The sequence below is a fragment of the Xyrauchen texanus genome, chromosome 15 (assembly GCF_025860055.1).
Source record: "Xyrauchen texanus isolate HMW12.3.18 chromosome 15, RBS_HiC_50CHRs, whole genome shotgun sequence".
In the NCBI taxonomy this organism is placed as follows: Eukaryota; Metazoa; Chordata; class Actinopteri; order Cypriniformes; family Catostomidae; genus Xyrauchen; species Xyrauchen texanus.
The window spans coordinates 20,144,850-20,158,867 of NC_068290.1; the positions used below are offsets into that span (position 1 = coordinate 20,144,850).

General features: G+C 36.2%; 1 long non-coding RNA gene across 4 annotated transcripts; it reads right to left on the reverse strand.

The window, feature by feature from the left end:
* Positions 1-684: 684 nt before the first annotated feature.
* Positions 685-13,701, reverse strand: LOC127656030 (uncharacterized). 4 transcript variants are annotated; one of them, XR_007972130.1, is made up of 8 exons: positions 13,602-13,685; positions 12,804-12,853; positions 6,419-6,555; positions 4,826-4,942; positions 4,681-4,715; positions 3,273-3,626; positions 2,209-3,181; positions 686-1,316 (listed from the first exon to the last, which is right to left on the reverse strand). It is a non-coding gene; the product is annotated as an uncharacterized LOC127656030 (long non-coding RNA). The 4 variants fall into 4 exon arrangements; XR_007972131.1 differs by having other exon boundaries at positions 695-1,316; positions 2,209-2,317; positions 13,602-13,684; XR_007972129.1 differs by having other exon boundaries at positions 2,209-3,626.
* Between the last annotated feature and the right edge of the window lie 317 nt (positions 13,702-14,018).

The window sequence follows — 14,018 nt, forward strand, 5'->3', positions numbered from 1 at the left end:
ACACTTGACAAATTTGTGTACTACAAGTACTGGACATATTTGTCCTTTGTCTCATTAAATAAAGCATTTATGCATAATTACATTATTTTTTTTTTTTTCATTTTGATGCTTTTATTAAATACTCCTAAGGCGGTACTCCAGAAGAACATCTGTGAGCTTCTGAGTGACCTTTTGGACAATCTGAGCATCATTCTCAATACGAAATGAGTCCTACAAACAAACACAAAGTCTTATAACTCCAAATGGTTCATAAATTAAGCATTTCAACATGAACTCCAGGTTGCTCCAGGGGGATTGTCCCTGTGATAAGGGCTCTATAAGTCGCTTTGGATAAAAGCGTCTGCCAAATGCATAAATGTAAATGCATTTGGCAGACGCTGGCCTATCCTCATGGAGGTGGAGCACCAGTAACTGTATCGGTTGCTGTTTTCATTCACAATGACCATCATAAAGGCACCTAGGACACCATCTGTCTATTTGAGCATTGTACAGCTTAACTGATGATAAATTAATTCAAATCAAACAACATTAACCTTGTGACATGGGTGGAGAAAGCACAAGGACACCTGAAGAGCCTGTAAAGCCCATTGGGAGCTTTGCATACTCTAAGAGAAACAAACAGCTGGATAAGTAACTGGGAAATCTAGAAGAATATGCAAGTTCAACAGCAGATCTGAAAACACATCCAGGCCTATAACTTTAAAACTTTATTACAGACTAGCACTTTACAATAAGGTTATATTTTTTTCTTTATTAGAAGGAATATATATTACAAAGATCAAGGCAAAATACAATATATACAATACATCCCTAACAAACCTTTTTGCTGAGTTAATATCACATGAGAAATCTACTGAGGTCAAATCACATGTAACCTAAATTCTGAAGTGAGGACATCTTCAAGTAAGAGGGATATAGAAATTGCATACATACAAATGATAAGAAACTGGCTTTTAACTATCAATTTATTTGAAATGTTATGGCAACAGACCTTCACAAACAAGCACGCATAATAAATTAGGATATCACTTACAGACAGTTTAATTTCTAATTTAGGTCGAAGCTTGTGTTGCTATCAAAAAGCACAAGTAACAATTTATTCATTAATATAGCTGAAAATGTCTGAGAAGGGGGAAAAATAAACATTAAAATAAATGTACGTATACATTGTAAAAACAAAGCAGCCTAAAAGTCGAGAAAAGAAGTGTTTGGTTATGAACAGAAAAAGTTATGTCAAATATAGCTAAAGATGGGTCACATCCAGTCTTGACTGAATTCTCATCAGATGAATGTTCAGTTGTAGAATCTTGATGGACCTGTCAAGGTAGAGGAAAGCCAAAATGTTATATATTTACAATTACAAGGACAGACATACTAAAAAATATACAGAAGTTTCAGGGAGATGGAGCATGCACTCAATTTAAAAACTATAACATATTCAAACAATTTATTTTATAATATAAAAAAGTATTAATTATAACCTCATATTTCAATACTTATTAATTCACAATTTTATTTATTGCAGTCTCCTATTTTCAGCCTCTGAGCATTTCTCGATTTCCAGCTAACTGGGTTGAAATAAAGGTCAACAGCACCAAAAACAATATTTGTTATCCAGTTGAAGTGATGAAACCTTTGTGTATAGTTCACCACGTATAACAAATCTCAGTAAAACAGTAAATTATACCACATCCCCTTTATTCTTCTCACCGTAATTGTACAGAGTGGTTATCTGAGCTACAGGAGACTTTGTCAGTTCAAACCAGTCTGGCCATTCTCTGTTGACCTCTCTCATCAACAAGGCGTTTCTGTCCACAGAACTGCCGCTCAATGGATGTTTTTGGCACCATTCATAGTCAATTCTAGAGACTGTTGTGTGTGAAAATCCCATGAGATCAGCAATTACAGAAATACTCAAACCAGCTCGTCTAGCACCGAAAATCATGCCACGGTCCAAATCACAGAGATACAATTTTTCCCCATTCTGACAGATGATGTGAACATTAACTGAAGCTCCTTACCTGTACATGGATGATTGTTTGTGCCAGACGGGCTAGTTTGAATATTGCTGTAACTTGCAGTAACTAATTGCTTTTTGGATTTAATGAATTCCATTCGTTTTACTTTCAACAGAGATCTAGCAATGACAGAGCATGTCATAAAGCCAGTTTAACTAAACCACATACAGTATGTGTTTTTGTGTGATACCTGACATGCCACTGGAGAATCTGTCATTAGAGCTGTGTGGGAGACGAGAGGATGAGGAGTAGTTCATGCTGCTTAAGGAGCTTGAGGGCATGGACTTCAAACTGGGCACCTGAAAATAATTCCAGATACATTCAGACTGAAAACTACAACAAGACTGAAGGACAATCATCAAATGGATCAAAGACATGTCTAATCATGTGATAAATTACCTATTGTCCTTCCTTAGATCTTGGTGTTCATTCTATTCATGCTCTTTAGCCACAAATTTTGTTCAAGTAATATTTTCAGATACATTAGTTCAGAGACAAATAAATAAATAAATAGCAAGGCAAAAGGAAATTATGAGTGTTAAGTATTTGTTTAATTTTAGCCTACATGTAGGAGATAATCTGCAAATAAAGGTCTCTGGAAAATTATGTCTCCTGACCACAGCTCTCTGAACATCATCGTAATTAGTTGGAGAATACAAGAGACAACAAGTTTGTGTCTCTCAATTGTATTTATTACATTTGAGGTTTTATCTTTGTGTTTTGGGTAAATGCTTATTTTGCACCAAAACATTTAGCAGTTATTGTATTTTTATCTATCAAAGTCTCTCAGCACCTTGAAGGAAAGTAAGTCATAAAACATTCACCACATCCTGTGTTAGGCGAGTGTGCATCAAAGCGTTCAATCAGTAGTTATGTATTATACAAAAATAAAAACAGAAAAACTTGTGATTCCTTCACAATCAAACAAGCTAAATTACACTTGACAAATTTGTGTACTACAAGTTTCTGGACATATTTGTCCTTTGTCTCATTAAATAAAGCATTTATGCATAATTACATAATTTATTTATTTTTTTATTTTTTTCATTTTGATGCTTTTATTAAATACTCCTAAGGTGGTACTCCAGAAGAACATCTGTGAGCTTCTGAGTGACCTTTAGGACAATCTGAGCATCATCCTCATTCTCAATACGAAATGAGTCCTACAAACAAACACACAAAGTCTTATAACTCCAAATGGTTCATAAATTAAGCATTTCAACATGAACTATATATGCAAGAGAGAACAAGTACCAGATATTTGAGCAGAGTTGCAGGGATGCTATTTCCCTCAAGGCCTTTCAGGTCAATGTCAGGTGTATTTTGTCTGCACTGCTGTTCATGGGCACATCATTGGGGAAAGGTCTGCCCATCCCGTCACTACGCTGGCCAAGCCCAATGCCGTCTGTGCCCATGGACTTGGGTCCATCGTCAGGGAAACGTTGCATGCCCTCTGATTCAATCATCCCCCTGTCTGGCCCAGACATGCCGTTTTCATAGTGACCAGACCCCCACGCATACCAGGAGGGAAATCAGACATCAACCCACTTCAGGGAGAGAATTCCCCATTGTACATGGGGTCTGGAAAGGGCCCTCCAAATGGGCCACCTGAGCGAGTGAGAAAAGACATTTCCTATATCACAATAATACTCATCAGCATCACAAATCAGTAGCACCAGTAACTGTATCGGTTGCTGTTTTCATTCACAATGACCATCATAAAGGCACCTAGGACACCATCTGTCTATTTGAGCATTGAACAGCTTAACTGATGATAAATGAATTCAACAAATCAAACATGTGTGCAAACAAACAAACACACACACACGTTATGTTTCCATGTTTATGGCTCCGGTCTGTTCCACGCACATGTGCACTTTTCAAAAAACCATATCAAATGTTATCATTTCAGCACCCTATTTGGACTCTATGCATTTTGCACATTGACAAGAATATTTTGGAAGTGGATATGAAAGTGAACAATGCATAGGTAAAACCTAAAAGACACTTTTCGAAATAAAAACTTAAAACTATGCAAACGAGAGAAAGAATCTTTTAAGGGGAACTGGAAAACGGAACCAGACATTGTTGAACCAGATGAATTGGAACATGCAAATAAAGATAAAATGGAATATTTCGTCACATATTCTGTTGTTACCATATTTCATCAGGTTGATCTCTTGCCAACATTTATTAGCCAACCCTACTAACTTTATGTCCAATCAAATTGAAGTAAACAAGTATCAGTAGAGATCACGTCATGTAACCTATAAAAACGTTTTTAACTTTTAAACCTCAGCTGCATCTGATGGAACCCCGGCCGTATACTAATAAACAAGCAAAGCAGAAACTGGAGTCCGGTTGAGATATTTTGCCTCAGCATAAGTTAAGTGAGTTCAGAATTATATAGAGAGTGTAGTGTGTTATATACAGAATGAGTGAGTATTGTCTGTGGGCAGGACGCTGCTAACCTCTCAAGCGGATGCAGTGTTTTAATACGCTGAAGAAACAGGTACCAGCGGTTGCAAACAAGGCACCAGGTTAGTTAAGTAGTTTTGGGAATTTACTTCTATTTGAGTCAGTACTTCAAATTTCCATGACACTATCATAATAGCTATGTTTCAGAGTTATGGTTAGATCTGTCAGTTGTTGGAGCACTCACCCATCCCCTTAAACGCCATGACCTCACAAGGCTCCCTAAGCACCATCAAAGAAAATCAGACAAGAATATGCAATGAGAAACTGAGAAAGCGACTAAGACTTCACATGCTTTAGAGTTATGTCATTTGTGGCATTTTGCCTTTCACCTTAATTTGACCTCTGCCCTCTGCTTTTTCCACTTCAGCTGCAACAGCTTTTCGGATGGCTGGATCTCTAACTACAGCCTCCTCCTTATGAGGAACCTTGTTTTTGTGGTTCAGTTTCTGTTTACCAGGGGAAAAAAAATTAGCATAATCAAATATTTAAAAACCTCCAAGCAGAGATGTAGCTACTTAATTATGCTAGTTTACATGAACACCAGAAAGCTGTTTATTGCGAGAAAGCTGCTTATGACTCGAAATCGGCGTAAGTGATTACATGCACTGTGCTATAATATTTCTCTTTATGCTCGTATACATGCAGCTCGGTCAGTAAGCAGCTTTCTCCAAAGCAACGTAATTTCCCTGCCTCACTTCGCTTTAGTTCCTGATAATCCATAGTTTTTGCTGTATTTGTTTCCTTAACTTACCATCACAACCTGCAGTGAAATTGCACTGCAATAGTGGGGTTACCCGCTATTTTACGTTGAACATAAAACTCCCGGATTCCCCCAATGTACTTGAGTGCAATAATGCTGACGTGAGGGACAGTAGACAATATTTTAAATTGCCGTATATAAATGGGTATAGTTTATAGAGAATGTGCCTTTTCCTACTGTACTCCAAGAAAAATGCTGAAGTCTTTCTGCTAAGCTCACTTGTCGGTATGATATAGGGCTAGTCGAGTATTCGTGCACATCCCTAATTTTCATATACATCTTATATCTTCTGGGTTCTCTGCCACTACTGTCTCCTCAACTTTCTTCTTTTCTTCAGTCTGTTTTTTCATGCATATAGCATGAGGCCCAATTTTATTGCTTCCAGATGTGAGCACAGGTCCCCCTAATATCACTCACACACACACACACAGTTTCCATGTTTTATGGCTCCGGTCTGTTACACGCACATGTGCACTTTTCAAAAAACACCAGCTTGTGTTTACATGCCCACATAAGCCACATTCTCCGGGAGAAACTTTTGACCTTTAAACGACTCAAGGAAAACAGCGATCTCTTTTACATTAGAGATGTTAGTAACAGTAAAAATACTATTCAAATATTGCAACTTGGTTTTCCTTTGTGTCCTTGCCTTACATTTATTAATTTAGCAGACGCTTTTATTCAAAGCCATGGGCAACAATGAGTCTGCTCGTTTCACCTAATCCTTGCCATTACAAATTAAAGCATTGGTTGTCGCTGTGGATGCATGCATTGTTAAATAAATTGTTCACTCAGAATTCAAATATAAATTAAAGTGACTATCGCTTCAGAAGACTTAGAATGTATTTTATTTTAGAATTTGTTTTAATTTAGATGTTTGTTTATGAATTGTGCACATTTTTTAAACAGGTTCATATGTAAAATGCTAAAAGTAATCGATTACGTGTTATTTTATGTGTTAAATTACTCGATTACTCAAAATTACTAGAAAACCCATCCCTAATTTACATGATGTTTCAGAATGCGTTTTTGCAAAAAACATTGAAATAAACAGTTTTCTTAAGTGCATGTAAACGGGGTCAGTTATGGGATGTGTATGTTTTCAGAAGCATAAACAGACTGTTTATCTGTGCACTGACAATAGAGAAAATTAGGATTTTACCATGTATCTGAAGCCGTGCTTCCAGCCCGAGATATGAGCAGCCATTTCATTCTGCACCTTCCGAACCTTACACAGTTCACACTGATAATGAGGAACTGACTTGGATGGGCTTTGATACTCCCACACATACTGCAGGCCTATGAATGCAACACACACACACACACACACACACACACGCACGCACGCACGCACGCACAGAGAGAGAGAAATGTTGCAAAAGGCAGGTGTCTAATCTTGTTTTACCTATTCTGAGCTGACTGATAATGTGGCTTGCATTCATGGTGCAATATCTATACTTTAGTTTGTTACAGTATTTTCCTTTTACATTAATATTCATTAATTTAATCATATGTATATAAACACTCTGTTGGCATCATTCATGACACATGAGCACAACAAATTTATGCAAGTTCTTTGCAAATCCATTCTTACATAAATTGTTGCATTCAAATCAATGCAACAATATCCGCAATGAATGAATTACACAGAAATATGGCCCATTTGCTCATAAAATTGTCTTATACCATCTATTTGAACAAGTATTTCTATACAGTTCTATTGATCAGCACTGTAATTAAGTATAATCAGTAAGAAAGGATTCATATATTTTAAACAAGAGAAAAAGTTTCTCTACTATCATTCTTGAAAGCATATGGTCAGGAATGAATTTGACTCTGTGTGTGTGCATTTATCACTTTGTGAGGACCAAATGTCCTAATAAGGATGGTAAAACCTGACATTTTCGACCTTGTGGGGTCATTTTGTCGGTCCCCATGAGGAAAACAGCTTATAAATAATATAAAATTATGTTTTTTGAAAATTTTAAAATGCAGAAAGTTTTTTTGTGTGGGTTAGGTTTAGGTGTAGGGTTAGGGGATAGAATATATAGTTTGTACAGTATAAAAACCGGCTATTTATACAGTGAGGTGCATGTTAAATCCTGAACACACAAACTAAAACTGGCAGTTATAACAGAATGCATTGGGTGGCACTGTTGAATGTGGACACAAGTTGATCACATTTGATGAGCAAATCGTTCAGTCAGTACATTTAGATGGACACCAAAAAGTGGGTTATTGTGATGTGGCTTACTGCGAGAAAGCTGGGCTCCCGTTTAAATGTACTGTATAAGTGGTGTACACTTTACTCCCATAAATGTGTAGCTCGACAGAAAGCAGTGTCCCCGTAACAACCTAATTCCAGGGATGCTTCTGTAAACAACTATGCCAAGTGAGGTAAGGGACATTCCATCATTTAAACTGGTGTTTACAAATGAGTATAGTTTACCGAGCACATGGATGTGCTTGTTTTTCTCAACAAAAACATGACATGAGATACAATATAAACATAACTATTATTTGTCTAGTGTTTATATTCGTCCTGTATGTTATTTGCATCAAATTTTTTTGAATGGTGACGCAACCATTATGATTAAAAAATAATAATTGTTCAAGGCCTCTTTCTCATTAATTACCTTCATTTAAATAATAGAATATTAGAGTATTTATTTTATGAGCTTAAATATTCAAATACCAAATTTCTGATATAGGAATAGCCCATCCCTAAGGAAAATGTATACCCACCTAGGGGGATAGACTGTTTTAAATGTATAAAAGAGTGTGTAGAGAGTGAATCTGCAGTTGCTTTGCTGACCAACTAATTGAATTTTATGGCATCAAAACCCAAGACTTTGAGTGTGATTCTTTACATAAGAGGCAAAAGTTCCATGACAGTATTGCTTGCCAGGACTGCTTGCCAGGCATACATTTCAATAACATTTCAAATCACCAATAAAATGAAATAAATTGTATAAAGTTTGCAAAATTAGCTGTATTTTTTGGGTTGATTCAGCAAATGGACATGTGCATTCTAGAATAAGGACTGTCATAAGACCAGGTGATGCCTTTGCCAATGAGGCGATAAGCTTTTAGCCTCCATCTTTGTAATATGGCATGGAATAGATTGGACAATATATCATGACTCACCAATAATTGTATCGGTGATCTGTTTATAGTCAGAGGGTATGGTCTGGATCGATCCATTTTTGCCAGTGAAGACTGGTAAAACACACACACACACACACACACACACACACACACACACACACACACACACACACACACACACACACACAACTGACTAATATTAAAGGCACATGGAGATGCACTGTAAACTAAAGCTTTAAACTCAAAGAATGCATTAGGGTTTCCACTCAATTGAACCAATACAAAGTTCTTCTATCTCAAAAACAAAAAAGACCAGAGGGCTTAAAGCACTCTCTCATCATTTACTAACAGGCTGTGGTCAAACAAATGAGCCACAACTCCTTGAGCTTACACAGTGAACAACATAAAAAAAAAAGCTGCAGCTGGGTTTTTGGTCATAAACACAGTGTCACAGTAAAAGTGTAGACCTGCCAATTTCAGCCAATCACACTGCAGCATTGTAACAGTTCTAAATGAGTTCAAGGCTAACGTGTCTTCACGCCATGGAATCTTGGCACCTTTTCGAAATGAAGTAATATATTTTACACTACCTATATCCTTCAGCTTCAACAAGCACATGACAAGAGAACAGAGCTGGAAACGTGCTTTTTCTCTGCTCAATGTTGTAGTTTCTAATGCTGTTTCAAAACAATTATACTGGAACCGTATGATTCAACTTTTGGTTCCATTAACAATTTTCAGATGCAACAGAGTACAGTAACACTCGACAGTGCTTCCTGCACTACCATTTAGCAGTGATACTTAATCTACTCTGGGAAATGCACAATGTAACCAGTTTAGTCTAATTACCGAACAAATGACTTACGAGCCATTTTTTATCCCTTCAAATCACTTCAGAGTGGTCATTACTTTAGTGATGTTTGACTCGAAATGCAAATTCAAGTTGGAGTTGTTATTTTAAGCTCAAGACTATACTTCATAAAAATTTTAATATATAGTTAGGACCAATTATTGTATTTATAGGCACTTTCCTACCTACAGTCTTTTTCTTTAGTAACTTTCTAGTTGAGAACTCTTAAGAGGAACGAAACACCCTAGGACACTTTTCCCCTGATGCATTCACATTGCCAAGATTTACCACCGTAGTGACGTAATCTAGTATCGACCATTTTTCTTCTGACAAGGTTGGAACGTGCAAATCAATATAAACAACAAAAAAGGAAATCAACACCACCGACGGAGGATGCAGGCATCTGAGTTACACTTTTGTTAGGGCTGTTTTACATGAGCTTTAGCTGCATCTGAAAATGTAGGCAGCTGCCTAATCATTTAATGGTTTAAATGACAGTGTATAAGGATGAATGGAACTCTAAAGGAAACTGGTCTCTGAGCTGTTTAAAAAAAAAAGCACCTTATTTCATCCTACCTCAGCCCTGAAGGCAGCATTTTCCTGTTTTTGGAAGCAGTCTTTGTCTTCATGTTAAAGTTTAAACTGGGCCGAGAGCTGTGCCTGCTGTGAGTGCGAGATGAGGCTATCGGTCAGACTACCACGTGCTGAATTTAGCAGATAACAGGTTGAAAGCAACATAAACCTATTTATCAACACAAATAAAATACGATAAAGGCTTTTATGACTCAACATATATAACTGTACTGAAATACTCACTCACTGACTTAAAAATATATGTCCTAATGCAAGTTACCACACAGTACCAGACACTTTCCTCATGTAAACTAGATTTCATGACGGTTTAGTGTATAATTATAATAGTTCAATTACCCATTCTCGATAAACATCTGATTATTTATACTCATCATCCCAGGACAAATGTGATGTAGTAATCAAATGCAGAAGTAATGTAATGCAGAAATCACTTTATTTTCTGTCACACAGAACAAAAAGTACAAAAGCGATAAAAACTCAAAGCGTGTCTCCAGATGAAGATACACGCATACACACACACACACACACACACACACACACACACACAAAACGGGTGATCCGGGTGAGTACAGGCTTTAGTACCGCCAGTGGGAAAGGGCCATATTCCACATAAAAAGTCTGTTGTTGAGGGCAATAAATTCAATAAGAATTGCATTTATCATTTCCAAATATTTATTCCAAAATTGGTACAAAAAATTATTAATGGAATTGTTTATAGGAATTTGAACTCGTTAATATGCTTATGATTCCCATTCCAAATATTTTTTTTTATCAGTTTTCAGACAGGAGACTGCAGCTCTGCTTTATACTATATGGCCAAATATATTAGTGCTTATTTGTCTTTTACAGGACAAAATAAGCACTATTTCAGGTCAATGACAAAAAAAGGACATGCATACCACTGATAAATTAATTTTGTTCTTCTTACACATTCGATATAAGCCACTCTGAGGCCTGTATACAAGGCCTGTGTTGAGTGTGTGCAGAGCACTTCAACCAGCAACACTTTAAATTCACCAATTAGTCGTTAATGTTTTGTCATTTGTTATTGAGCCGTAAAGCATCTTGACATTCAATGTCTTCTAATAATTTTTGTTTCAGATAGCAGCAGATGCTGCAAATACACTGAATGCTCACAGATAACCAGGGCAGATATCTTGGCTTTAATTCTCCAGTTGGCAACAGCCTACTCACCCTTTTAACGTGGCATAAGGAGTTAGGAATATAACCCACTTTCAGCCTTTAAAGGAGGGGCTTCCAGTACCTCTCCAAAAACATGCCAAAGACTTTGAGATTACGGTCTGTTTCAGTTGATTTTGCAAGGTCCAGTCAACAAAAAGATGTGTTACAACATCTGAAGCTGACTACACTCTGGAAGAGTGGATACTTCCAGTCCAAATTAAAACCTTAACACTGTCAAACAAGCCTATATAGACAGTTTGCAGCATTATGCAAGGCCACTTCATGACACTACAGAGTTTCTTCAGAAAGGTACATGGGTGAAATCAATCCAACCCGGTGTTGATATGGCTACATCTGATGTGATGAAAAAGCAGAGTAATCAGTGCAAATTTTGAGATACTCTCAAAACAGAGAGCACTGTAGCAATTGACAGACTCAAGTCTGCAGCTGATCTAGATCTCAAGTCTAAAAAGTAGTGACTTAAAAGTTGATATTGCTGTTTTCAGAGACCAAATGTGCATTTTCACTGTGAAATAGTGATAGTCACCCCAAAAAATGTATTTACTCAACATGCCCTCCCAGATGTGTACGACTTTCTACTGCTGAATACAAACAAAGATTTTTTAAATAATATTTCAGCTCTGTAGGTACCTCACAATGCAAGTGAATGGTGACAAGGCCTTCGAAGCTCCAAAAGCACCAAGGCATCCTAAACGTAATCCATACTTCAGTGGTTAAATCCATGTCTTCTGAAGCGATATTATAAGTGTGGGTGAGAAATAGATTAATAGTTAAGTCCTTTTTTTTTTTTTTTAAAAAAGAAAAGCATAAGGTTAAATCATATCATTTATGAAACTTGCTTATTTTGTGGTTTGTTGAAGAAACAGTTCCCCATTTATTTTGTGATTGTAGTATAACCAATAAATCTTGGATTGACTTAAACTCTTATGTTTTTAGCCCCACAAATAACTATAGTTTACACGATATGGCTATGACCTAACGTCACATCAAAACAAGTCAAGAGTAATCGAGCACAGGCTTCTATCTACGATAAACCAATGACCAGCCCACATAATTATCATACAAGAGACAGAAATATAAGAATAAATATAAAAATAAATACATGTGGGACTATTTAAATATGGAAATAAATACAGGTGGGAATAAATAAATATAAAAATACATGAATGCATAAATAAATAATAATAAAAAACAAAAAACAAATGATAGAATAAAAAAAGTTTTAAAGAATAAAAATAAAAATAATAAATAAAAGGAAAAAAGTCTACAAAAATAAATTCAGGAATAACTTGCATTAAAAACGAATTATATTTATTTTATCAAGACATTTATTCCTTTATTTTCTTACTATTACATTTATATATTTATGTATTATTTTTGCAGGTTTTGTCCTCCATACTTTTAGAGCTTCAAAATATTGGTACCCATTCACTTGCATTGTATGGACCTACAAAGCTGAGCTATTCTTCTAAATATATTCGTTTGTGTTCAGCAAAAGAAAGTAAGTGATCCACATCTGGGATGGCAAGAGTGTGAGTAAAGGATGAGAGAATTTTCATTTATGGGTTAACTATTCTTGTAAGCATATTACTGAAGCAAGGCAAGATATATACTATACACACGCACTAGTCTTTTTTTTTTTTTTTTTTTGCCATTTATGTAAACAACACTCAACGTATCAATCTACTGAGGAGTATATGATGGAAATCAGGTAATTTCATTATGGGAATTTCGATGTGGGTCCACGCCCAACAGGCCTTGGTGTGATGTTGAGGACTATTAAAGAGCTCACCTTCCCGCCTGTCCTGGGCTTCTTAAAGAGGATTTGGTTGTGCTTGCATTCTGTGAAACATAAATATTATAAACATCTTCAATGGAGAAAGAGATCAACCGCTGGCCAATTTGCTAACAAGCGTGATACTTCAAAAACAAAAGACGAGGGGATCAGATTTAGCAGATTTTTCTCAATCTGAAAGGGGAAATAGTAGTAATGGAAACATGCGGAACTGGGTCATGGCAAAGCACTTTTACGCTATGTGAGAGATAAGATTATGAGACTTGTACTTTTGTCAAGGCTAACTGCTGAACAACTTGTTTTTCTCTTTCTTACTCGTATCTCTTTAGTGGAAGAAACTATTCTGCTATTGTGTAGCCCACTAAGTTAAACTATGTCAACCCATATACGGCGAAGTCTGCTAAATTCTATTGGCTTATACTGCTAAACTGAATGAAATATACATTTAATGCTTTTTTATGCTAAATATAAAGATGTGCTTGAACAATAAACGACAAGAGAAGGAACTTATACACTCGGTGTAGTTGTCATTTGTTTCTCTTCCCTCATGAGGTTCGGAGGCGCAAACTCAAACGAATGCAGACTGAAACAAACTATTGATAGAGGGACCAAAGAAAACCAATCCTTACTAAGTAAACTCCAGGGTTTTCTTACACGCTACATCACAATATCTCGTGCAGCTCCATTTAATGCGACAACTCTACAACAATAAAGGGCAGTCATCAACCATAAACTCAACTCACTAACGTATCTCCGATACTAAATAAATTTACCAGTACACTGTTATTTACTAACCTTGCTTTTTGGGAGGGTTTGTTTGACTTTGAAGACAAGAGACGGCAGGAATAAGGCGGATAAGATGAAGTAAGGGCTAAAACGGCTTTCGACCTCTTTTTAAAATAGAAGTCCTATTTTATTCTAATTTATGGATAGCGATTCCTTTTTACCATCTGATTTAATAGAATGTCCTTATATTCGTTATTCCACTACTATATGTAAATCGTTTAACAAAATTTAGCTACTTAAAACAAGAAAACTGGACATAAATATGACCAAAAACCTATATTTGGAAGGGAGTTGAATCATCTCCCTAGAAAGATTGCCTTGATATCTTTTCATGTTGGATTAGTGACATTATTTTACACTCTCTATACAGATATTTATATTAGCATAAAATAATAGTTCTTAGTGCTTGAATGCTTTATTTATAAC